Source organism: Mesoplodon bidens (genome assembly GCF_964165515.1).
Source record: "Mesoplodon bidens genome assembly, chromosome: 13".
Taxonomy (NCBI): domain Eukaryota; kingdom Metazoa; phylum Chordata; class Mammalia; order Artiodactyla; family Ziphiidae; genus Mesoplodon; species Mesoplodon bidens.
Window position 1 is genome coordinate 47,532,702 of NC_138169.1, and position 27,604 is coordinate 47,560,305.

A 27,604-nucleotide genomic window follows, 5' to 3' on the forward strand; every position below is an offset into this window, starting at 1 on the left:
GGATTGAACCCGTGCCCCCTGCATTGGAAGCACAAAGTCTTAACCACTGGACCACCAGGGAAGTCCCACCACCAACTTCTAATACCACAGATTGTTTTGTCTTTTTATACTCTTACAAAGGGAAGCACTCAGTAAAAATTATATCTGGCTGCTTTTGCTCAGTATTGTTTTGAAATATCTAGGTCAGTTTTGTAAATTGTCTTTTCTGTCCAGGACAGAAAAGCTAAAAAGTAGCTTCTAAACCTTCTTTTAAATATTTGTGTATGGAAGTTAAGTGTATTGCAAGTGGTTCTTTCTCCATGCGTGTTGACACCTAGTGGTTCCATGTCTAGATAAAACCTGAGAACTGACTGGTCTTCCCCTCGTAATAACTGAGGAAAAACAGGTGAAGAGTGTAACCAAATGGTTTTCCACTGAAACCAGGTAAGAATCTGACCTTTCTAATAAACTAGGTATAGGATGTTCTGTTTTCAGGACATTTTTCTAGGAACAAGATTTTAATAAGTATGTAAGGACTATATTTTCTGGCAGTATTGTGTAATGCTACCAGTAGAAACTTAAAGGGCTGCTGCAGTAGATACAGAAGAAGGGGGTAAATGCATCTTTCCTAGGATACTAAAAGCATTTAAAACAACCAAGCCTAGTTTCTTTGGCGTTTTGATGATTCTGCAGTTTGATACTTACATGGTTTTGGACAAATTATGTAGCCTCTCATCTATGGATTGTGAAGATTAAGCGTTAATACACAAAGTGCTGGGGACAGAGCCTGTTACCTTTACTATTACTGTGTATTCAGTACAAACATACCAAATATGTTTACATCTGGCAGGTCTCTTCAGTCTGTGTGAAATTTTGTCGGGAAAATCTGGAATAATTTTCTCCCCTCCTTTTAGAATATAGAACCTAAAGGGTTATTATGTCTTCGCTAGCCTCAACTTCTGTAGGAACATCTGAGACATTGTCTTTGTCTCCAAGAAGTACAAATACTACAGACAATGAGAAATTCTAAATAAAAAATACCTTTTAAAATAATCCTAGGGGCTCCCCTGGTGGCGCAGTGGTTGAGAGTCCGCCTGCCGATGCAGGGGACACGGGTTCGTGCCCCGGTCCGGGAAGATCCCACATGCCGCGGAGCGGCTGGGTCCGTGAGCCATGGCCGCTGAGCCTGCGCGTCCGGAGCCTGTGCTCCACAACGGGAGAGGCCACAACAGTGAGAGGCCCGCGTACCGCAAAAAAATAAATAATCCTTATAAAGAATAATCCGCTGATGCTCTTCCCTCTGTTTAGAAGAAAACTTACAATATTTGTAATATTCGTAAATCACTTCAATAACTTGTATATGATTACCTAGGTTATTTGGTAGTCTTTCAGACCTTTAAGGTTTTAAATCGTTTTTCTGACCTTTTTGAAAAGTTGATGAATGTTTAGTATTACTCTATACCAACTTTTTATGTTTCCAGATAGAATATTAAACTCATTCCATTAATAATATTTTTAGTGGAAAATAAATGTTTCAGCGAGGTTAGTGGCACTGTTTGGCATCTTTACAGATCTCTTTAATATCTGGCTTAATGGTTGACAGCTGGGTTTAAAACTGCATCTGCATTCAATCTGTTGTGATAGGTTGTTTTGGTTAAAGGATATGAAGGCAATCTAGTTTCACATAGTGTAGTTGGAAAAGGGAATATTAGTAATCTCAAAAAAAAAGATATTTGTGAATATTCTTTGATAATACACCAAACTCGGCAAATGGTAATCTGCAGTCTGAAACCATGTCAGACTTTTTGTGCACTGTAACAGTAAAATCCAATTTGTCTGTCTTCCACTTTGAATGGATCTTTTACCCATGCATGATTTTGTAACATTGTTTAATGGTCAGTTGGAAAATGGTAGCATGAGTTATGTAGATGTTCCAAATGTTGACACATTTAAAAAATATATCAGTCATATTTGTTAATATGACCATTGATTGAGAAGATCACAGCTTTTTCAAAATTCTAATTTTTGCTTAAGACCTCAGATTTTATCGTTGCAACAAATAGTTGGTTGTTTGCTTGAAGTAAGTCTGAATAAACATGGTTCATCAGTTCTTTCAAGCAAAAATGGCAGTGCGATAAAAAGCAAACAGCTGATTGAGCTCAAAACTTACAGTTGCACAAGTACATTTCCTTGAGACAGTCATTGCACCTTATAAGTGCCTTGTGCGTTATTTCCCATATCATTATACAGAATATCAAAAAGACTTGTACTTAAGGATTAAATTTTAATACAATTAAAGATTTCACTGATCAATGTGTAAAGCTGTTTTCTCCACTCTGGCACTTGAGTGCATGATATAAATACTGGTATGTTTGGTGCCACTGCCTTGATTCATGCTAAGACACCAACACTGCAAATAACATGGTAAGGTAAGTAAAAATGTCTTAGTATTTTTATGAAAATATTTTTGACCTCACAGACCCTTGGAGGTGTTCACATTCAGAAACCATTTCCCCTTCCCCAGGGTTCATATACCATCCTTTTCGTAGAGAATATGTTTTGTTTTAGCACATTCTTTGCATTTTCTTAATGGTGTCATGTAAAGTACAAAAGTTTTGAATTTTGATGAGGTCCATTTTATCTTTTTTTTTTTTTTTCCTTTCATGGGACTGTGCTTTTGGTGTCTTATCTAAGAAATCTTTGCCTAACCTAAGGTGTCGTATTTTCTATATTTTAAGTTTTATTGTTTTTTCTCTTCCATTTAAGTCTATGATCTGTTTAAGGTTAATTTGTGTATGGTATGAAGTGTAGTGCTTGCATGTAGATATCCAGCACCTGGTTTGCCTTTCCCCAAAGAATTGCATTGGCACCTTTGATAACAATCTGTTGACCATAGTAAAAGGATTTATTTTAAGACTCTGAATTCTGTTCTGTTCATCTATATCTGTCCTTATGCCAATACTACACTGTCTTGATAATTGTAACTTTATGGTGAGTACTGGGATCCATAAGAAAGTCCTTCAACTTTGTTCTTTGTCAAAACTGTTTTGGTTGTTATAGGTCTTTTGCATTTCCATGTAGATTTTAGGATCTACTCATCAGCTTCTGCAAAAAGTATTGTACTTTTCTCTTTTATTTATTGAGGTAAGATTGGTATATAACACCATATAAATCTCAGTTGTACAACGGTGTAAATTGATATTTGTATACACTACAAAAGTAATCACCACCATAAGTCTAATTACCATTCATCACCATACAGTTGATCCCCTTCACCCATTTTGCCCTCCCCCCCCATCCCGTTGTCTTCTGTTAAGCACTAATCTGTTCTCTGTATGAGTTTTTGTTTTGCTTGGTTTGTTTTTTTAGATTCCACATATAAGTGAAAACACAAGGTATTTGTCTTTCACTTAACAAAATACCCTCAAGGTCCAACCATGTCTTAGATGCCATGTCTTTTATGGCCAGTATTCCATTGCATATATGTAACACATCTTCTTTATTCACTTATTGATGGACACTTAGGTTGTTTCTATATCTTGGCTATAGTAAATAATGATGAATATTTACTGAAATGAACATAGAGGTGCATATATCTTTTTTTTTGAATAAGGCATGTCACTTTATTCAAGGAACTAGAACCTCTTAAGGACAATAAAATATGTATTTAAATAGCTATAACACAAATAAATATCATAATGGTGAAACAAACTGCTAATATAATTCCGAGAAAGAGAATTTGCAGCTAGGATTGCATATATCTTTTAAATTTGTTTTCATATTCTTCAGATAAATACCCAGAAGTTGAATAGTTGGGATCATATGACAGTCTTTCTTTCTTCCTTCCTTCCTTTCTTCCTTCCTTCCTTCTTTCTTTCTTTCTTCCCCCCCCATCTCTCTCTCATTCCCTCTCCCTCTCCCTCATCCCCCCCCGCTTTTTGGCTGCATTGGGTCTTCGTTACTGCGTGTGAGCTTTCTCTAGTTGCATCGAGTGGGGGCTACTCTTCATTGTGGTGCATGGGCTTCTCATTGCGGTGGCTTCTCTTGTTGCTGAGCCACGGGCTCTAGACACGTGGGCTTCAGTAGTTGTGGCACACGGGCTCAGTAGTTGTGGCTCACGGGCTCTAGAAGCGCAGGCTCAGTAGTTGTGGTGCACAGGCTTAGTTGCTCCACGACATGTGGAATCTTCCCAGACCAGGGCTCGAACCCATGTCCCCTGCATTGGCAGGCGGATTCTTAACCATTGCGCCGCCAGAGAAGTCTGGCAGTGTTATTCTTAATTTTTTGAGGAAGCTCCATACTGTCTTCCAGATTGGCTGCACCAATTTAAAATTCCCACCAACAGTGAACAAGTATTTCCTTTTCTCCACATCCTCTCCAACACTTGTTACTTCTTGTCTTTTTGATCATAGCCATTCTAACAGTTTTGAGGTGATAATTCATATGTCTTTTTATTTTCATTTCCCTGATAGTGATGTTGAGCATCTTTTAATGTGCCCCTTGGCTGTCTGGATGTCTTCTTTGAAAAAAATATATACTCAGATCCTCTGCCTGTTTTTTTAAAACATCTTCATTGGAGTATAATTGCTTTACAACGGTGTGTTAGTTTCTGCTGTATAACAAAGTGAATCAGTTATACATACACATATATCCCCATATTTCTTCCCTCTTGCTTCTCCCTCCCTCCCACCATCCCTATCCCACCCCTCTAGGTGTTCACAAAGCACCGAGCTGATCTCTCTGTGCTATGCAGCTGCTTCCCACTACCTATCTGTTTTACATTTGGTAGTGTACATATGTCCATGCCACTCTTGCACCTTGTGCCAACTTACCCTTTCCCCTCCCCGTATCCTCAAGTACATTCTCTCGTAGGTCTCGTCTTTATTCCTGTCTTGCCCCTAGGCTCTTCATGACCATTTTTTGTTGTTGTTTTCTAGATTCCATATGTATGTGTTAGCATACGGTATTTGTTTTTCTCTTTCTGACTTCACTGTATGACACACTCTAGGTCCATCCACCTCACTACAAATAACTCAATTTCGTTTCTTTTTATGGCTGAGTAATATTCCATAGTATATATGTGCCACATCTTTATCCATTCATCTGTCGATGGACACTTAGATTGCTTCCATGTCCTGGCTATTGTAAATAGAGCTGCAGTGAACATTTTGGTACATGACTGGTTTTGAATTATGGTTTTCTCAGGGTATATGCCCAGTAATGGGATTGCTGGATTCTATGGTAGTTCTATTTTTAGCTTTTTAAGGAGCCTCCATACTGTTCTCCATAGTGGCTGTATCAATTTACATTCCCACCAACAGTGCAAGAGGGTTCCCTTTTCTCCACACCCTCTCCAGCATTTACTGTTTGTCGTTTTTTTGATGATGGCCATTCTGACTGGTGTGAGATGATATCTCATTGTAGTTTTGATTTGCATTTCTCTAATGATTAATGATGTTGAGCATTCTTTCATGTGTTTGTTGGCAATCTGTATATCTTCTTTGGAGAAATGTCTATTTAGGTCTTGTGCCCATTTTTGGATTGGGTTGTTTGTTTTTTTGATATTGAGCTGCATGAGCTGCTTGTAAATTTTGGAGATTAATCCTTTGTCAGTTGCTTCATTTGCAAAGATTTTCTCCCATTCTGAGGGTTGTCTTTTGGTCTTGTTTATGGTTTCCTTTGCTGTGCAAAAGCTTTGAAGTTTCATTAGGTCCCATTTGTTTATTTTTGTTTTTATTTCCATTTCTCTAGGAGGTGGGTCAAAAAGGATCTTGCTGTGATTTATGTCATAGAGCATTCTGCCTATGTTTTCCTCTAAGAGTTTGATAGTGTCTGGCCTTACATTTAGGTCTTTAATCCATTTTGAGTTTATTTTTGTGTATGGTGTTAGGGAGTGTTCTAATTTCATACTTTTACATGTACCCCCTCGATGGTTTTTGAGGCAGTTTTTAAATTTATTTTTTATTTTTTAAAATTTTTTGTCTGTGTTGGGTCTTCATTGCTGTGTGCGGGATTTCTCTAGTTGTGGTGAGCACCAGCTTCTCATTGCGGTGGCTCCTCTTTGTTGCGGAGCATGGGCTCTGGGCGCGCGGGCTCAGTAGTTGTGGCTCATGGGCTTAGTTGTTCTGAGGCATGTGGGCTCTTCCTGGATCAGGGCTTAAACCCATGTCCCCTGCATTGGCAGGCAGATTCTTAACCACTGCGCCACCAGGGAAGTCCCCAAGGTGGAGTTTTTATAGGCAAAACTTGGGGTGAGGGCTGCAGGTTGTGTGACTCTCTTCTGATTGGCTGGTGGTGAGGTAACAGGGCGGTGCTCCAGGGATCTTGCGCTCTGCCTGAAGTCACCATCCTGCAACTGGTTGGGGGCCATACAGAAGAACTTAAGATATTGTTATGTATATCCCATGAGGAGGAACCAGGATCCTGCTTTAGTAGCTGCACTATTGTTTGTTTCTTTCTTTCTTTTTTGCGGTACGCGGGCCTCTCACTGCCGTGGCCTCCGGACACACAGGCCCAGCGGCCACGGCCCACGGGCCCAGCCGCTCCGTGGCACGCGGGATCCCCCCGGACCGGGGCACGCACGAACCCGCGTCCCCTGCACCGGCAGGCAGACTCCCAACCACTGCGCCACCAGGGAAGCCCTGCACTATTGTTTCTTGACTGCCTTTCCTTTGTTTCTGCATTCCCTCACTCCCCTAATTAGTAACTGAATCTGCCCTTTGGAACACAGGGAAGGTCTCAGAGGCTGAAGCCTTTTTCCTACAAACTAGAAACAGGGGACGTGGAAAGGCTTTGTACCCAGGAGGGACCCACAGGGTCCCGCTCGTTTTCAGTTCTCCTAAGAACGTTTAAACAGTCGGTTAAAAGCAAGATTCTGGAGTGCTGCTTGGGCTGATGAAACTAGGAATAAAATCCCAGGATGGCATTGTGTGTGCCCCACCAAACAGTGCTGCTGTTCCCTCTCCCTGCAATGTTTAACCCCACCTCCCCACCCCCCTAGCCTTGGCCCCTTGACCTTCTGGCTTAAGCCTCAGCCCAACCTCTTCTGTGATGACATCACTGACCCCTTCAGGGGGACCTGAGTGCTCTTTCCCAGGCCCCCAATGGACGAAGGTGCCAGTTTAAAAAGATTGCATCACAGCGATTGTCCCTCACATCTCCTCACAAGGTGGTGTCTCCTCCAGGCAGTGGCTAATAGGTGCTCAATAAATGCTCGTGAAAGGAATTTGTTATTGCTTGTGGGATATTGGGGTTTTAAAATAAAGATTACATGGGGGCTTCCCTGGTGGCGCAGTGGTTGAGAGTCCGCCTACCGATGCAGGGCACACGGGTTCGTGCCCTGGTCTGGGAAGATCCCACATGCCGGGGACCGGCTGGGCCCGTGAGCCATGGCCGCTGAGCCTGCGTGTCCGGAGCCTGTGCTCCGCAACGGAAGAGGCCACAACAGTGAGAGGCCCGCGTACTGCAAAAAATAAAATAAAGATCACATGGTAATTTGGGAGAAAACCATAATTATGTCTAGACTGTGAAGTAATGTGCAACCCTGCCATGATTTTAAGTTCTTGGGACACTTGTTATCCTGAAAGATGTAAAGGATCGTAATCCATTTTTATGAGTCTATGACAGGAAAACTGGCAGCTCTGGGAAAGGAAGCACGTATTTCTACTCTTCATCTGTCACAGAAGGAGCACGTTGTTCCTAAATGCCAGGTGGAGTTAGTGGTGGTGTTGAAAATGCAGAAGGTGTTAGGGGTGGCATCAAATCACAAGAGGCACAATAGGAAGACTGGTTAAAACACATATGTCAGGACTTCCCTGGTGGTGCAGTGGTTAAGAATCTGTCTATCAATGCAGGGGACACGGGTTTGAGCCCTGGTCTGGGAAGATCCCACATGCTGCAGAGCAACTAAGCCTGTGTGCCACAACTACTGAGCCTGCTCTCTAGAGCCCACGTACCACAACTACTGAAGCCTGCTGTGCCACAACTACTGAAGCCCGCACGCCTAGAGCCTGTGCTCTGCAACAAGAGAAGCCACTGCGATGAGAAGCCCACGCACCGCAACGAAGAGTAGACCCCACTCGCTGCAACTAGAGGAAGCCTGCACGCAGCAACGAAGACCCAACGCAGCCAAAGGTAAATTAATAAATAAATAAATTTATAAAAACAAACAAACAAAAAAGCACATACATCTAAACAGCCACTAGGTGGCAGCCTGGAACTATGACATTATGGAGAGAATACTGAAAGACCAGTTGCTTGAAATATGGCCAGAGTGGAGAAGAGAAAGCAGGCATATTGGGCAATTTGAACCAGAAAGGGAGAAAGACCATGACTTGTACTTACTGCACACATCTTTATAATTTTGTTTTTCCTAGAAAAAAAGGACAGGCACACACGTATACACTCACACACAGCAAATTCTCATCACATACACACTTAACTTGTGTCACTCTCAAGAAGCCCCACAGTGAGTCTGAGGTGTTTCAAGCATGAGTTGGCTGTTTCCTCAGGGGGGGCCTCACTTTCTCTGTACCCCATATGTAGGGTTTATAGACTATTCAAGCGCTCCCTGAGGGTTATTTTATTTTATTTGGTTTTCACCTGACATGTTTACTTTTGAACCTAATCCTCTTAATAAATTTTACTCTACTCTGCTTATAAAAATATACACAAATGTAAATTTATATGTGTTCTATATAACATATTTTATATATTATGAAAACATAAAACATACTGATAGGGGCTTCCCTGGTGGCGCAGTGGTTGAGAGTCCGCCTGCCAATGCAGGGGACAAGGGTTCATGCCCCGGTCCGGGAAGATCCCACATGCCGCGGAGCGGCTGGGCCCGTGAGCCATGGCCGCTGAGCCTGCGCGTCCGGAGCCTGTGCTCCACAACGGGAGAGGCCACGACAGTGAGAGGCCCGCGTACCGCACAAAAAAAAAAACCAAAAAAACAAAAAAAACATACTGATAAGTCAGGCAACCAGTGCTTTCCAACATGCCTTGAATACAGTAGGTGCTCAATATATGTTTGCTGAACTGAACTGAAGGGAAACAGATAAAATGTTCAGGAAAAGGAAGGGGCAGACTTAGAAGTAGAGCTGCTAGATTCAACACAGTGTAGACAGCCATAGTGTAGAGGGTCATGCACTATTCCACATAGTGCAGAGGGTCCTAGAGGGACACAGTGTAGACGGGCAGAAGGCAACAAGGGGGGAAGAGAATGCCTACTTTGCTTCCTTTTCTCAGAGTAAACCTGCTGCATCTAGGGATCTTTGAAACTCAGCGTTCACCCCTTAGTTTTGATCCAAAGTGTCATCATGTCCACATGTCTTTCTAATGATTTAAACGCCAGTTCCTCTAATACAATTGTGATTCTTTACGAAAAATAAGAGTATCGTGAAGGTAATTGATAGAAGGCAAAGTTTATGAGGGCAAACATGCTGTTTGAACTCTCATATTTCCAGTTCCTTACACAGAGTAGGTATTTAATAAAAATTGATTATACTCCAACCTGCCCGAAAAGAAGTCCAAAAACTATTCACTGAACCATGTGAATGTAGGGGATTACTGAAGTAATGGAAATGTTATTTATAGTGAACCATGTGTACACCACTTTAAACATAGCTTTTATGTATCTAACAAATGGAAATCACATGTAGCAAAATCAGACTCACACTAGGCTACAAACTATGGATATAGGGCAAAGGGTACTATATCATCCTGACTTCAAGGAACTTATAACTTAGAGGGAAAATACGATATGTCCATAAAAACATCTCCAACGATGTATGGCAAAATAAATTCTGTTGAATCTCACAGGAGGGAGAAATCACTTTACTGACATCAAGCAAGAGGAGACTAACATTGACTTGGACTTTAGAAGGTGCATCGTACCTAGATAATAATAGGAGGGGCAGAGTGCCAGGAGCACACTCAGCAAGGTGTGTTTAGGAGAAGGTGAGGAGAGCAGGATGGACAGAGCAGAAGTTCATGGAGGGTGTGGTGGGAGATAAGATAGACTCCGATGGAGCAGAGTGTGAGGAGCCAGGCTTCAAGGGTCTGTTCTTGTGTACCCAGGGGCACGCAAGGTCTTTGAGGAGGGTAATGACTAGTAGAGGCTGAACTTTTGAAAGATTACGCAGTGAATATTGGTTTGGTTATAATGAGAGATTTAGATGGTGTTTTACTTTGTTTTTTAAAAAAATCATCCAGATACTATAAAATACAATCCGTAGCTACTATGCATATATAAATGTTCAAACATTACAGCCAATAGATTTATCACACAATTACAATTGGATGACAAAATACATTTTTGTATTCGTATTGGGGCCAAGATCAACAGAGTCCAAGCTTTAGCTGATTGACGTCAGGAGGGTCAGTTACCTTGGGTTCCAGTTGATGTGATGGTTGAGGGCCCAAAGGGGGTTTCAGTTCAGCAAAACAGCTCAAGAAAGTGCTTCAGGCTAATCTTTATCACTGAAACAGAACTGGGAGTCTTTACAACTGCTTTATTTTCTTTGCTATTGTTATTTCTCTTGCCTGATAACAGTTTGTTCTTTTGTTCCCTAGGGTCATTACAAGGACCTGTTCAAGGGTAAGCATTGTGGCCAGGCTGAGATCACAAAATGGCTTAGGCCAAAATGACCTCTCTTATGTCAAGAAAGCCATGCCTGCTTCTCTTTCTCCAGGGAACCCCCTACCCTATCTGCTTACCAAATGGCTCAGGCATGAGCATGAGGGAAAGCAGGAGATCCAGAAAACTGGTATCCTGGTTGATGTGCCCTGGGAGAAGGAGGAACCATTTGCTGTGATGAGCTTGCAGGAGGTGGAGTTGCCCTGAGAGGAACAAAGTGAGTTGAGTTCTAGATCTGTTGATTTTGAGAGATGTCCAGTAGAAGCAGGATTTTAAATGTGAATCAGGATAGGAGGTCAGGCTTCCCTGGTGGCGCAGTGGTTGAAAGTCCGCCGGCCGATGCAGGGGACACGGGTTCGTGCCCCGGTCCGGGAAGATCCCACATGCCACGGAGTGGCTGGGCCCGTGAGCTATGGCCGCTGAGCCTGCGTGTCCGGAGCCTGTGCTCTGCAACGGGAGAGGCCACAACAGTGAGAGGCCGGCGTATGGCAAAAAAAAAAAAAAATGGGTAGGCGGTCATAGTTTCAATATCACGAGAGCATGCATATTAGATCACCCAGACTAACCTGTAATAGTATTTAATATTTAACATTTATTACACACGTCCTATGCATTAACTTATTTAATTCTCCCAACAAATTATTCAATTGATACTTTTATCCCATTTATATAGAAATGAGAGATTAGCAATAATAGTAAAAGAATTTCTACAACCTCTTCCTCACCCCCATCTACCCACCTGCTTCAGGTACTCAGTCTACTCACCTCACATTCTCGGTCTGCTGTGGATGAAGTTCACCATTTGTGTACTAGATCTCATCCTCACTCACCTACTAAAATGACATCGTTCCAGCAATTGTCCCCTCTCTCTGTCCATCATAAAATTTTCCCTCTCTACTGGCTCATGCTTAAAGTGTTACGATTGCACTATTACTTCTGGTTCAAATAAAACCAAAACCCGAACTCTCTTGATCCCATTCTGCCTCTAGCTCATGTCCCATTTTTGTTCTACTTCTTACACCTCAAAAGAGTTGTCTGTATTTGTTGTCACTAACTTCTCTATTACATTCTTATTTGACTTACTCCAGAATGGCTATTATTGCTTCAAGTCTCCCAAAACTGTATGTAACAAGGTGGCCAAAGGTAACATTTTGCTAAATCCAATGATGAGCCCTCAGTTCTCATCCTGTTTGACCTACCTGCAGCGTCTGACTCAATTGATCACCCGCTCCATCTTTTTGTCGCTTGCTTTGGAGGCTGCCATGCTCTCTTGGTTCTTCTGTGGCCCTCTTAGATTCTTTTCTTATTCCTCCTTGTATCCCTGAACTTTTAGTGGGTAGGGCCTCAGGGTCCAGTCCTTGCAGGTTTTCTCTTTTCTACTTTACACCTTAGTGGTCTCATCCAATCTCATGGTGTTAAATACTCTTTGCTGTTAACCCCAAATTTCTGCCTTTAACCTATACCTGCCCTCTAAACTTCCTATTCATAGATCTGTCATCTTCAATTTGATGTCTAAAGGAAAACTCAAGCTTAATTTGTCCAAACTGAACTCCCGCTCTCCCCGTCCCCATCCAAGCTTGGTTGTCCTTCAGTTTTTCCACTTTTAGCTAATAGCAACTCTGTTGTGCTAGTTGCTCAGCCCCCAAACCTGGACTCATCCTTGATTACTCGGTTTCTCCCATATCCCATATCCAGTCCAAATTCTTTTGATCCTACCTTCAAAAGATATCTAGGAATCCAACCTCTTGGTACCATCCCCATTGCTACTTTCCTGATCTAAGCTGTCATCAGCTTTCCTGTAGATTTTTGCAATAACCTTACAATCTGCATTTGCTGACCTTTTAGTCTGTTCCCAAGACAGCAGCCAGAATAATTTCCCTAAGACATTTTTGATCTTGTTATTCTGCTGCTCAGAATCATCCAGTGGATGCTTATCACACACAGAGTAGAAGCCAAGTTTTTGGCAAAGTCCTACAAGCCCTCTCCCTACCACCACACACACACACAGACATCTGACCATTACCCATTTGACTTCCCTATAGATTCTCTCTCCCTCACATACACGCTCTAGCCACACTGTCATCTCTGTAGTTCTTTTAACATGTCAGTTATGCCTCCAACTCGGGGTCTTTCATTTGGTGTCCCCTCTGCCTGGAACTTTCTCCTCATAAAAATCCCCAAAGTTTTGCTGCCTCACTTCCTTCAGATTATTATTCAAATATCACTTTCTTAGTAAGTCCTTGTGAAACTGCACCTGAGATGGGACTGGAACCCACAATCTTCCAACTGAAACCAAACAACTCATCTCAGGATTTAATGGAGCTCAGGTTCTTTATATCTCGGCACAGAAGGAATTCAGCGAGAAGCAAAGTGATAGGTAAGACGTAGATTTATTAATATAGGACGCTTGTGAAGGATCCAAGTAGGCAGGCAAGAGGGCTCTGCCCCAAGAATTAAGTGGGCTACATTTTTACAATCAAAGGAAAAGTGGGGAGGGAGAGACCACCTTCCTCCTTTTCCTTTGTAAAGATGTTGCGGGAAAATATGGTGCAAGAGGATGGTTATGTCCCAGGTCTCGGGCGAGTTCCTGGGACAGGACGCCAATGAGGGTGCTTGGCTTCGCACAGGAAAGAATTCAAGAGCGAGCCATAGTAAAGTGAAAGCAGGTTTATTGAGAGAGACACACATTCCATAGACAGAATGTGGTCCATCTCAGAAGGTGAGAGTGGCCCTGAATTATGGGGTGGTTAGTTTTTATGGGCTGGGTAATTTCATAGGTTAATAAGTGGGAGGATTATTCCAACTATTTTGGGGAAGAGGTGTGGATTTCCAGGAATCCCAGGCCCACTTTCTGGCCTGTTATGGTTGGCCTCGGAGCTGTCATGGCACCTGTGAGTGTGTCGTTTAGCATATGGTAATGTGTTACAATGAGCATATAATGAGGCTCAAGGTCTATTGGAAGTCGAATCTTCTGCCATCTTGGGCCTAATCTGTTCTAACTAGGATTTGTCATATCCTCAAGGGATATGTCATTCTTTTAAAGGTTGTGCCCTACCCCCTTCCCTCCTGTCTCACTTCCCTGAAAATCCTATTGAAAATTGCTACCAATACTCCTTATTCCCTTTCCTAATCATGGTGGATTTTAGTTCCCCAACCAGGGATCTTAGTTCCCCAACCAGGGATCGAAACTGCACCCCCTGCAGTAGAAGCGTGGAGTCTTAACCACTGGACCGCTAGGGAAGTCCCTACGTGTTTATTGAAGGAAGGAAGGAAGGAATGTAGTGTGGGAGGAGGCCTGGGGCAAGATGAGAATAGAACCCTGGATGTGGTGGAGGAAGAGCCTGGGTAGGAACTTTGTCAGGGTGTCACCTGGTTTGGTTCAGTTCAGCAAATATTTGTTGAGTACCTCTTGTGTGCCAGGTATTTTGCTAGCTTCTGGGGCACATAAAAAGAATAAGTTGTGGTAGGGCAATAAGGAAGGGTAAAGGGGGTTTTGCTGAGAAGCCTCTCGGTTTCTCCTTTCTCTGGATGTTATATTCCCAAAGCACCTTGGCCATGTTCTGTTGTAGCCATGCAATATAAGTAATTAGTTTCCAGTCTGCCATCCCTTTTGACATTGGAATCTCAGATGACAGGGCTGTGGCTCAAAATCTGGACCCTTGGTGCCCAGCCCAGTACTTAGCACTTGTAGGTGTATAGCATGTGTTTGATGAATAATTAAACTACAAGGAGATTTTAAAATATTTTATACATCTCAGCTATTTGTCTCAGGCTTTCCTAAGAGTCATTTTCTCTTAGTGGTTTCCATGCAAACTTAACAGAAATGGATTATTATAATAAGTGTATCCTTCAGTTCTCCAAAATTTAACCCTGTTTTGGGGATCACAAATAAATATTAAATAGTGTTTTAGGTCACATTTGGGATTAATAGAGAGTTGATTTGCAGCCCAAATTTTTTATTGGAAAATGCCACTGTTTGTATAACTGATAACCGATCAGGCCACTTTTGTTTATTCATTTTCTTAAAAGGTGTTGTTTTACAGGATCTCTAATCCTGAAACTTCATACCCACCACTCACTAAATTCTGTCCTTCTGGTCTCGGAAAGATGTCATCTAACAAGAGATTTTCTCTCCCCGACCACTCATATAAATAATGCCTCAGTCACTCTTGACCTCCTTGCCTTGAATTGTATGTCTTCAGGGTGCACATCACTCCCTTATGTGGTGCTCTAAGGTCACAGATCTGAGAGCTATCTTCTCTCCCATGAGGACATAAGCTCCATGAAGGCAGGACTTCATCTGTTCAGTTCACTGCATTATCCCCCGCACTGAGAATAACACCAGCATAAAATAGGGCAGGAAATCTGTTGATTGGATCGTTATGAGCCATTTAGAGCAATCGGTGGATTTGTTCTTTTAAAAAAATTGATGCATAGGGAATTCCTCGGAAGTCCAGTGCTTAAGACTTGGTGCTTTCACTGCCGTCTCTGGGCCCAGGTTCGATCCCTGGTCGGAGAGCTATGATCCCACAAGCCCCGCAGAAAAGCCCCCCCCAAAAAGGGCTTCCCTAGTGGCGCAGTGGTTGAGAATCCACCTGCCAATGCAGGGGCCACGGGTTCGAGCCCTGGCCCGGGAGGACCCGACATGCCGTGGAGCAACTATGCCCGTGCGCCGCAACTACTGAGCTTGTGCTCTAAAGCCTGAGAGCCACAACTACTGAGCCCACGTGCCACAACTACTGAAGCCCTCGCGCCTAGAGCCCTTGCTCCACAACAAGAGAAACCACCGCAATGAGAAGCTTGTGCACCACAACGAAGAGTAGCCCCCGCTCTCTGCAACTAGAGAAAGCCCGTGTGCAGCAACGAAGACCCAACACAGCCAAAAATAAAAACATTTTTAAAAACATAATTGGCGGGGCTTCCCTGGTGGCGCAGTGGTTGAGAATCTGCCTGCTAATGCAGGGGACACGGGTTCGAGCCCTGGTCTGGGAGGATCCCACATGCCGCGGAGCAACTAGGCCCGTGAGCCACGACTACTGAGCCTGCGCGTCTGGAGCCTGTGCTCCGCAACAAGAGGCCGCGATAGTGAGAGGCCCGCGCACCGCGATGAAGAGTGGCCCCCGCTTGCCACAACTAGAGAAAGCCCTCACACAGAAATGAAGACGCAACACAGCAAAAATAAATAAATTAATTAATAAAAACTCCTACCCCCAACATCTTCTTTAAAAAAAAAAAAAAACATAATTGGCATGGCATGTGATATTTTGTAAGATTAAGGTGTACAATGTGTTGATCTGATACATTTATATGTTGTAATGTGATTAGCTGACACCTCTATTATGTTACATATTATTTCATTTTTTGTGGTGGTGGGAGTAATTATGATCCAGTCTCTTAGCAAGTTTGATATTTCTCTCTCTTCTTTTTTCTTTGGCCATACCACATAGCATGCGGGACCCCCTACCAGGAATCAAACCTGAGCCCCCTGCATTGGGAGGGTGGAGTCTTAACCAATGGACCACCAGGGAAGTCCCAAGTTTGATGTTTCTAATACAGTTCTGTTGTCTACAATCTCTATATTGTGTATTAGATCTCCAGGACTTATTTATCTACTGGTTGCAAGAAGCACATTTTCTTTTTAGAAAGATTCCAGAAACTGATAAAGGTGGGTCATGAGAGCTGATACTAGGACTGCATGGTCCACAGCACCTGCCTCCACCTTTTCTGTGCAGATGGAGAGATGGCTCCTCCACGGCTCCCCTGCCCCTTCCCTTCCAGCTCTTGCCAGGCCTTCCCCTGTTACTCTTTTCTACCCCATCTTTCCTGGTTCTGGCTTTGCTGCCAACATGCCCAAGTCTCTTTCTGTCTCTCTTTATTAGAACCTGTTAGAACCTCCCTTAAGTTACCATCCTACCTTTCTCCTTTTTCTCACCACCCAAACGTGAGGATTCTCAAACCTGAGGATCATGTTGACAATGTCCATCTCTTGCTCATCTATTCCTCCCTTAGGCTTGTATTCCTAAACATTTCTGGAAACTTCTTTTTATGCAACTACATCCTAAATGGTCTCTCTTAATCTTCTTGAATCTATCCTCTAAGCAGCAGAGTAATCTACCTAAATGAAAACCCAGTCATGACAATTTCCTGCTTGAAAACTTCCTTGACTTTCCACTGGCTTTAGGATCAAGTTCAAGCTTGCTTAGCATGGCATCCCAGGGCCGATGTGGCTGGTTACTGCCGGCTCTTCCCCACTCAGCTCTCACCATTCTTGATGGGCATTTGGCTTTCCATCCGGACCCTCTGTTTTATCCCTGCTTGCACCATATTCCTTTCTTTGTTGTGATTTCTTTGGTCTGGCTGCCTTCTGTCTAAAATGTCCCAGGTTCGGGAATTCCCTGGTGGTCCAGTCGTTGCGATTTGGTGCTTTCATTGCCGAGGGCCAGGGTTCCATCCTGGGTTGGGGAACTAAGATAGCGCAGGCCCCGGCAGCGTGGCCAAAAAAAAAAAAAAAAAAAAGTCCCTGCTTCTTCCCCACCTCCATCCAGCTAATTCCAGCTGATGCTTTCTTAGACCTTAATTTTTAAAAAAACAACCATGTAACTAGTTGTCTTAACATCATTAATTGATAACCCACCAGTTGTCTACTGTTTTTAAATATCAGCTCTAGCATATAGCAGATACTTATATTTGGGTCTGGTTTGGGGCTTTATATTATTTTATTGATCAGTCCATTCATGTGTTGTTACTGGTTTTATTGTTTTAAATTTCCAATGACTTTTAGTATCTACTAACAGGGAAGACAAGTTTCTCCACTTTCTTCCTACATAAACACTCTCACCCGCCCCTTCTCTAAATTCTTTTCAAAATTTTCTTGACTATTTTCAGATGTTTGTTTTTCTAGGTGAGCTCTGGAATGATTTTTTTTCAAGTTTATCCCTCTTCAAAAGAAAGAATTTGGATTGAAATTGTATAATTATAAAGAATTTTAGAAAGTATTACTTTGTTACTATAAGGTCAGAAGGAAGAAAGTAGAGGAACCAGCGATTGTTCAACTGTAATTTTCATGGTCCCTGCTCACCATTAGTTTATTCTATGCTTTGGTTTTTGGTATGGTACAATTGTTGATAAAATGACTTATTGTCAGGAAAAATTGTCCAAGACTAGGAAATTGGCTAAAGAGATTATTGGGCTATCTTTCACTGGAGTGCTTTGTACTGCCAAGAGAACACTGTCTTCCTACTGACCAGGGCAAAACTGAAGTTGCAGAACACTGTTAGTCATGCAAATGATCTTTGGCAACACAAATGCAAATGATCTAGTCCAGTAGAGGTACAATTGACTTTTGACCTATAGAAAGATAACCTCAATATGACATTTCATTTTCCTATATAATGTTAATCAGTTTTGCAACTATTAGTACATTTATTTCAGCATTCCTGATTGCCTAAATATGACTGTCCTTTAAATTCTTCTTGAAACTGGTTCTTACGTCTCATTGATTTTTTTAAATTAATTAAATAAAAGCTTTGACAGGTGTACACTTGATATTTGCATGAGAGTGATAATTCTACCTTTTCAAAAACTATACGTTACCAGTATTGTGCCTTATCAGACTATGTGGGAAATGTGATTAAAGCAAAATTCCTTTGCCTACAATCTATACAAGTAATATATGCATATAAAGTAATTCAACTGTACAGAGCCAGCAGGCTTAGAGCTCTTTAACCCTGGAAAGATCATCGTCCCCAATACCTTACTTTCAAATAAAAATGATAGTAATGTTAAAGAAAACTTTCAGACAATTTAGTCATGAGCAGATGTCAAAGTTTTATGACATTCTTTTAGGCAAGGGAAAGGCCTTATGGAGGCTAATTTAAAGATTTAGTCTCAGTAGGGATTTTTTTAATATATAAAAATGTTGACAAATATCTTTTTTATTGAAGTATAATTGACCTACAAGACTATGTTAGTTCCAGGTATACAATATAGTGATTCAATATTTCTATATATGACAAAATGATCACCATAACAAGATAGTTACCATCTGTCACTATACAAAGTTATTACAGTATTATTGACTATATTCCCCACACTGTACATTTCATCTCCTCCCCTCTGACAAACACCTGATTATTCTCAGTATCTTTTTTTTTTTTTTTTTTTTTTGCGGTACGCGGGCCTCTCACTGTTGTGGCCTCTCCCGTTGCGGAGCACAGGCTCCGGATGCACAGGCTCAGCGGCCATGGCTCACGAGCCTAGCCGCTTCATGGCATGTGGGATCTTCCCAGACCGGGGCACGAACCTGTGTCCCCTGCATCGGCAGGCGGACTCTCAACCACTGTGCCACCAGGGAAGCCCTATTCTCAGTACCTTTGAGTCTGTTGCTGTTTTATGTTTGCTCATTTGTTTTGTTTTTTAGATTTCACATATAAGTGAAATCATAACAGTATTTGTCTTTATCTGTATGTTCACTCTGTATGTAAGTATTTTCACTTAGAATAATACTCTCTAGGTCCATCCATGTTGTTGCTGAGTAATATTTTTTATGGCCGAGTAATATTCTTTTGGCTGAGTAATATTCCATTTTTTACGGCAGAGTAATATTCCATTGTAAATATAGAAACCACATCTTCTTTATCCATTCCTCTACTGATGGACACTTAGGCTGCTTCCATATCTTGGCTATTGTAGACTATGCTGCAGTGAACATACGGGGTGTTTTTGAATTAGTGTTTTTGTTTTCTTCAGAAAAATACCCAAGAATGTAATTGCTGATCATGTGGTAGTTCTATTTTTAGTTTTTTGAGGAAGCTCTCTACTGTTTTCCATAGTGGCTGCACCAATTTACATTTCCACCAATAGTGTACATGGGTTCCTTTTTCTCCCCATCCTTGCCAACACTTGTTATTTCTTGTCTTTTTGACAGTTGCCATTCTGAAAAGTGTGAGGTGATATCTCATTGTGGTTTTGATTTGTGTTTCCCTGATGATTAGTGATGTTGAACACCTTTTCATGTGCCTGTTGGCCATCAGTAGGTCTTCTGCCCATTTTTCTTTCAGGTTGTTTGTTTTGATGTTGAGTTGTATAAGTTCTTTGTATATTTTGGATATTAACCTCTTATCAGATATATTATTTGCAAATATATTCTCCCATTCATTAGACTGCCTTTTCACTTCATTGATAATTCCTTTTGCGGTGCAAAGCTTTTTAGTTCGATGTAGTCCTATTTGTTTATTTTTGCTTTTGTTTCCCTTGTCTGAGGAGACATATCCAAAAAAATATTGGTAAGACCAGTGTCAAAGAGTGTACTGCCTATGTTTCTTTCTAGGAGTTTTATAGCTTTAGGTCTTACATGTAAGTCTTTAATCCATTTTGAGCTTATTTTTGTGTACTGTGTGAGGAAGTAGTCCAGTTTGATTCTTTTGCATGTAGTTGTCCAGTTTTCCCAACACCATTTATTGAAGAGTCTGTCTTTTCCCCATTGTATATTCTTACCTCCTTTATCATAGATTAATTGACAATATATGTGTGGATTCATTTCTGGGCTCTCTATTCTGTTCCATTGATATATATGTCTGTTTGTGTGCCAGTACCATACTGTTTTGATTACTGTAGCTTTGTAGTATAGTTCGAAATCAGGGATATAGTACCTTCAGCTTTGTTCTTTCTCAAGTTTGCTTTGGCTATTTGGGAACTTTTGTGTTTTCATATAAATTTCAGAATTATTTGTCCTAGTTCTGTGAAGAATGCCATTGGTATTTTGACAGGGATTGCTTTGAATCTGTATATTGCCTTGGTTAGTATGGCCACTTTTACAATATTAATTCTTCCAATTTGTGGTATGATATATCTTTGCATTTGTTTGTGTCATCTTCAGTTTCTTTTATCACCATCTTACAGTCTTCCAAGAACAGATCTTTTACCGCCTTGGTTAGATTTATTCCTAAGTATTTTATTCTTTCTGATGCAATTATAAATGGGATTGTTTTTTTAATTTCTCTTTCTGATAGTTCATTATTAGTGCATAGAAACACAGCAGATTTCAGAATATTAATTTTATATCCTGCAACTTTACTGAATTCACTTATTTGTTCTAGTGATTTTTTGGTGGCATCTTTAGGATTTTCTATATATAGTATGATGTCATCTGCAAACAGTGACAATTTTACTTCTTTCCAATTTAGATTTCTTTTATTTATTTTTCTTGTCTGATTTTCATGGCTGTGACTTCCAATACTTCCAATACTATGTTGAATAAAAGTGGTGAGAGTGTCTTGTTCTCGATCTAAGAGGAAAAGTGTTTAGCATTTCACCATTGATTATGATGTTAGCTGTCGGCTTGCCATATATGGCCTTTATTATATTGAGAAATGTTTCCTTTATACCCACTTTGTTAAGAATATTTTTTTATCATAAATGGATGTTGAATTTTGTCAAAATCTTTTTCTGCATCTATTGAGATGGTCATATGATTTTTGTTCTTCAGTTTGTTAATGTGGTGTATCACATTGATTGATTTTCAGATTTGACCATGATGTATGATCCAGTGTGTTGTTGCATTTGGTTTTGGTATATTGAGGATTTTTGCATCATGTTCATCAGTGACATTGACCTTTAATTTTCCTTTTTTGTGATGTCTTTCATTTTGATATCAGGGTCATTGCTGACCTTGTAGAATAAGTTCAGAAGCTTTCATTCCTCTTCAAGTTTTTGGAATAATTTGAGAAGGTTATATGTTAACTCTTCTGTAAATATTTGGTAGAATTCACCCTTGAAGCCATCTGGTCCTGGACTTTTGTTTCTTGGGAGTTTTTTTTTATTACTAATTTGATTTCATTAATGGCATTTTGTTTCATATTTTCTATTTCTTCCTGTTTCTGTCTTAGGAGATTGTACATTTCTAGGAATTTATTCATTTCTTCTAGGTTGTCTATTTTATTGGTGTATAATTGCTGGTAGTAATCTTTTATGATCCTTTGTATTTCTGTGCTGTCAGTTGTAACCTCTCTTTCATTTCTGGTTTCATTTATTTGGGTCTTCTTTCTTACTTTTCTTTTTTTTCTAGTTTCTATTTCATTTGTTTCCATTCTGATCCTTATTATTTCTTTCCTTCTAATAACTTTAGGTTTTGTTTGTTCTTCTTTTCCTAGTTCCTTTGGGTGTAAGGTTAAATGGTCTATTTGAGATTTTTCTTGTTTCCTGAGGTAGGATTGTATTGCTATAAACTTCCTCTTAGAACTGCTTTTGCTGTGTCCCATAGATTCTGGTTCATTGTCTTTTCATTTTCATTTGTCTCCACATATCTTTAAAAAAATTTTTTTTAATTATTATTTTAAAAATTTATTTTTGGCTGCACTGGGTCTTTGCTGCAGCATACGGGCTTTCACTAGTTGCAGAGAGCAGGGTCTACTCTTCATTGCAGTGCATGGGCTTCTCATTGCAGTGGCTTCTCTTGTTGGGAGCACGGGCTCAGTAGTTGTGGCTCGTGGGCTCTAGGGCACAGGCTCAGTAGTTGTGGTGCATGGGCTTAGTTGCTCTGCGGCATGTGGGATCTTCACGGACCAGACATTGAACCCATGTCCTTTGCATTGGGAGGCAGATTCTTAACCACTGTGCCACCAGGGAAGTCCCAGTGTCCAGGTACTTTTTAATTTCCTCTTTGATTTTTCCAGTGACTCATTAGTTGTTTAGTATCATATTGTTTAGCCTCCACATGTTTGTGTATTTTGCAGTTTGTTTCTTGTTGTTAATTTCTAGCCTCATACTGTTGTGGTCAGGAAAGATACTTGATATGATTTCAATCCTCTTAAACTATTTTTTTTGGACCAAATTATTTAATTAGGTTCTTTGTAAGAAGTTTAGAGCACTACTTTGTGAGGATAAATTCCGTTTGTAAGAGCAAACACAGAGCGGAGGTAGCCCTGGAGTTGAGGAACAGCTTTGATTCTTCACAGAATTTGTGAGTCCACAGCTTTCTGATCAACCTTCCACTGCTCTGTAATCTCGTATTTCTCTCTCTGTCGAAGAACTCACCTTCCTCGTGCCTGGGCTTACACAGTTTCCTCTTCTTGAAGTAAGCATCAGTGAGATGTTCTGGGATTTTCACACCACTGATATCAATTTTGGTGGAAGTGGCAATGACAAATTTCTAGGGTGTTCTCCACAGAGGAACTCAATTGAGGGACAGAGGCCCAGTCACAAGTAGCAAGCCACTGCTCAGCTGCTTCAGGAAAATGACCCTCTTGCCTCTGTGGCGCCCAGTGAGGATAATCAGAATGGTCCCAGGAGTGATGCTAGCTCGCAGTTTTCTCACATGCTTACTGAAGGTATTTTTGCAATGACTCAACAGCTTTTGAGGCACATCTTCAGTAGGATAATACCTAGGCATTTTGTGAAGTTTAACCACCCGGGTTAACCACCATTCTTGTCACCACCAACTGGTTTTGTGACAGTAGCAAGAACCTTCACCTTCTTTTTCTTTTCAACCTTGGATTTGGCTGCTGAATACTTCCTCTTGTACAAGGCCCTTCTGGAATACATAGCCGATTGGGAATATCTGCCAATTCCTCTGACCAGGACAGGGTTTCAGCTGCAGTGGGGCTTCCCTTCTTAACCTGCTTCACCTTTTTAACCTTGCCACCAGCATCAGCCTTCTTGGCTTCAGGTTTTTTCTCCTTAGTATCTGGTTTCTCAGCCTTTTCACCCACCATCACCCACCATCTTGCAAGATGGGAAAAAGGCTCTTAAATTATTGAGACTTGTTTTGTGGCCTAGTATGTGATCTATCCTGGAGAATGTTTCATGTGCAATTGAAAAGAATGTGTATTCTGCTTGGGTGGGATGTTAGCTAGACTTTCTTCTGCCCAGATCTCTAAGGGAGGGCACCTGGTCTTCTGTGAGTTGGAATTCTACTGTGTCATTTTTCTTGGCTTTTCCTCTCCCCACCAGAAATGCTGTGTCTGGTTTCCCCAGAGACCTCCAGATAAGCCCACCTTTGTCGCTGAGTGAATGTTAAGACTGGGACTCAGAAGGTGAAGTGCCAGGGGCAGAAGGGTCAAGCTGAAAGCGAGGGCTGAGGGAAGGTGATGAGAGGATGGAGAAGCTGGTGAGAGGAAGGGGAAAAGGTTGCCATGGTTGGGAATCTTCCCAGGGCATAAACTCTGAACCTCATGGGAGTCAAGAGGATAAGTTACAACTTCAGGCCGGTGCAGTTTTTTTTTTTTTTTTAACTTCTTTATTGGAGTATAATTGCTTTACAATGGTGTGTTAGTTTCTGCTTTATAACAAAGTGAACCAGTTATACATATACATATATCCCCATATCTCCTCCCTCTTGCGTCTCCCTCCCACCTTCCCTATCCCACCACTCTAGGTGATCACAAAGCACTGAGCTGATCTCCCTGTGCTATGCAGCTGCTTCCCACTAGCTATCTACTTTACATTTGGTAACATATATAAGTCCATGCCACTCTCTCACTTCGTCCCAGCTTACCCTTCCCTGTCCCCATGTGCTCAAGTCCATTCTCTACATCTGTGTCTTTACTCCTGTCCTGCCCCTAGGTTCTTATAACCTTTTTTTTTTTTTTTAGATTCCATATATATGTGTTAGCATACAGTATTTGTTTTTCTCTTTCTGACTTACTTCACTCTGTATGACAGACTCTAGGTCCAACCACCTCACTACAAATAACTCAATTTCATTTCTTTTTATGGCTGAGTAATATTCCATTGTGTATATGCACCACATCTTCTTTATCCATTCATCTGTTGATGGATGGACACTTAGGTTGCTTCCATGTCCTGTCTATTGTAAATAGAGCTGCAATGAACATCGTGGTATATGGCACTTTTTGAATTATGGTTTTCTCAGGGTATATGCCCAGTAGTGGGATTGCTGGGTTGTATGGTCCAGTGCAGTTTTGAGACTTTTGAAGCTGTGTGTCTGCCCTCTTAATTGGGACCTCATTTCACGTCTCTTCAAATATACTAAAATGTACTAAAAATACTAACATGCCACATTATGCAAATATAATTTTCCCCCATAAAATAATGGGTGTAATTCTGCTTTTGAAAATATTTGTTTGTAACTTTTAATATTTTATTGCCTTTTTAGAAAAACTTTTTATTTTATATTGGATTATAGCTGATTTACAATGTTGTGTTAGTTTCAGGTGTACAGCAAAGTGATTCAGTTATACATATACATATATCTATTCTTTTTCAAATTCTTTTCCCATTTAGGTTATTATAGAATATGGAACAGAGTTCCCTGTGCTATACTGTAGGTCCTTGTTGGTTATCTATTTTAAATATAGTGTAGTGTGCATGTCAATTCCAAACTCCCAGTTTATCCCTCCCCCTCACCTTTCCCCTTTGGTAACCATAAGTTTGTTTTCTAAGTCTGTGAGTCTACTTCTGTTTCATAAATAAGTTCATTTGTATCACTTTTTAAAGATTCCACATATAAGTGATATCATATGATATTTGTCTTTCTCTGTCTGACTCACTTTACTTAGTATGATAATCTCCAGGTCCATCCATGTTGCTGCAAATGGCATTATTTCATTCTTTTTAATGGCTGAGTAGTATTCTATTGTGTACATGTACCACATCTTCTTTATCCATTCATCTGTCTATGGACATTTAGGTTGCTTCCATGTCTTGGCTACTGTAAACAGTGCTGTAATGAATATTGGGATGCATGTATCCTTTTGAACCATGTTTTTCTCTGGATATATGCCCAGGAGTGGATTGCTGGATTATAAAGTACCTCTATTTTTAGTGTTTTAAGGAACCTCCATACTGTTCTCCATAGTGGCTGTACCAATTTACATTCTTACCAACAGTGTAGGAGGGGTCCCTTTTCTCCACACCCTCTCCCATTTATATTTTGTAGACTTGTTTTTTCTTTAACATCTTTATTGGAGTATAATTGCTTTACAGTGGTGTGTTAGTTTCTGCTTTATAACAAAGTGAATCAGCTATACATATACATATATCCCCATATCTCTTCCCTCTTGAGTCTCCCTCCCACCCTCCGTATCCCACCCCTCTAGGTGGTCACAAAGCACCAAGCTGCTCTCCCTGTGCTATGCGGCTGCTTACCACTAGCTATCTATTTTACACTTGGTAGACTTTTTGATGATGGCCATTCTGACCAGTGTGAGGTGATATCTCATTGTAGTTTTGATTTGCATTTCTCTAATAATTAGTGATGTTGAGCATCTTTTCATGTGTCTCTTGGCCATCTGTATGTCTCCTTTGGAGCAGAATAAAGTTTTAAATGCACAAATAAAATATATAGAATTACAAAGGAAACCAATTATATTAAAATACAGTTAGCAAAACAAATACATTTGTGACATAGTAATACATGTGTCTACTAATGTATTAAATGACAAGATCTAGCTGTGGGCCAAATAACTACCGTAATTTAAATCAGCAATGAGTATAAAGAATATTTTGAGATATCAACACACTGTGATCTGATATGAAAATATTTGTTATTTTTATTGATGACAAAGTCACAGGTACCACTAGGGTTTGTTGCCTTTTTTTTTTTTTTTTTTTTTTTTGCGGTACACGGGCCTCTCACTGTTGTGGCCTCTCCTGTTGCAGAGCACAGGCTCCAGACGTGCAGGCTCAGCGAACATGACTCACGGGCCCAGCCGCTTCGCGGCATGTGGGGTCTTCCCAGACCTGGGCACGAACCCTGCATCGGCAGGCGGGCTCTCAACCACTGCACCACTAGGGAAGCCCTGTTGCCTATTTTTGCAATGGAGGAAAAAGATACATTTTAAATAGAGGTGAATGATATTAAGATGTAATTATAATATTTCCTCTCTTTAATTCACAGAACCCCTGAATTCTATCCATGGCTATGGATCTCAAGTTAAGCTCAATGGAGGTTGAAGGATGCCCCACGATCATGAATTCTTATGTGGGAGGATTACAGACACCAAATAACTCTCAAACCTGAGAGATTCTGAGGCTGCCTCTGATCTCAAAGCTCCCAGAAGAATTACCCCTAACTCTCCTGATACCACATCAGTTAGACAGAAAGTAAGTGCCCTGGAGTATTTGAGATGTTCACAGTGATTTCCAATCTCCAGATCAAGGCCAGAGCTATGACTCTGAATTGTGCTCTCCATTCTCTGGGCAAATGACCCCATACAGCTCTCCTGAAGTACCCTTCCTTAGAAGATTTTAAGTTCTTCCAAAATGTCTTTCATCTTTAGCTCTCAAGTTCACATTTCACACCAAACCACCACTAACCCACTTTCCCATCCATCCATACAACCGCCCATCCAGACATTTAACCATACATTTAATAAGGATACCATGATGTAAACGTATGACTGTGAACTTCTCTCTTTCCCTTGTTCATAAACTCATACTGGAAAATATCTACATTAGTGCAAAAGATAATCTATAATAGAGTCATCCTCAGAAGTTTCTAGGGTAGTTAAAGCAATTCAAGTCACTTCACTACGCAGGACTGGTTTTAGGGCCAGTTTGTGAGATATGCTGGTTACTCTTGTCTCATAGTCCTCAGCCCTGAAATGTCTACTGCTGGTAGTAAATTCCTTAAGCCCACATGTAAGATGACACATTACCATGGTAATTCATTATCTCTCTTTTTCCTCTCTCAGATGAAGATGGAACTGTAGCCTGTATGTCCTGTCTGCTTTGTCTGAAAACAATGATGACTTCATCTGCTGCATCTGTGAGGTGAGGTGTCATTCTTTTTTGTCCCAGGCCCAGACATAACTCTTCAGAACTCTCATCCGGGGAGCCAGCTCCATGGAAACAGTGACCAACGGCTTAAATTATGACACTTGAAGCAAATGTTGTTCTTTCCCTTTTATTCTTACCCAAACCTGCAATGAATCACCTCCTCCATGAATGTCTTCTCCTTCTGGCCACACAAAGTCAGCAACTCGAGGGCCCAGAACCCACAGCAGCACCTGTCAAAGCAAAGTCCTC

At 41.0% G+C, this 27,604-nt stretch overlaps 1 pseudogene across 1 annotated transcript; it reads right to left on the bottom strand.

Moving 5' to 3' along the window:
• Positions 1-22,489: 22,489 nt before the first annotated feature.
• On the bottom strand, positions 22,490-23,328 carry LOC308627123 (large ribosomal subunit protein eL6-like; annotated as a pseudogene). The gene has a single exon. The product of its transcript is annotated as a large ribosomal subunit protein eL6-like (transcript).
• Positions 23,329-27,604: the final 4,276 nt, after the last annotated feature.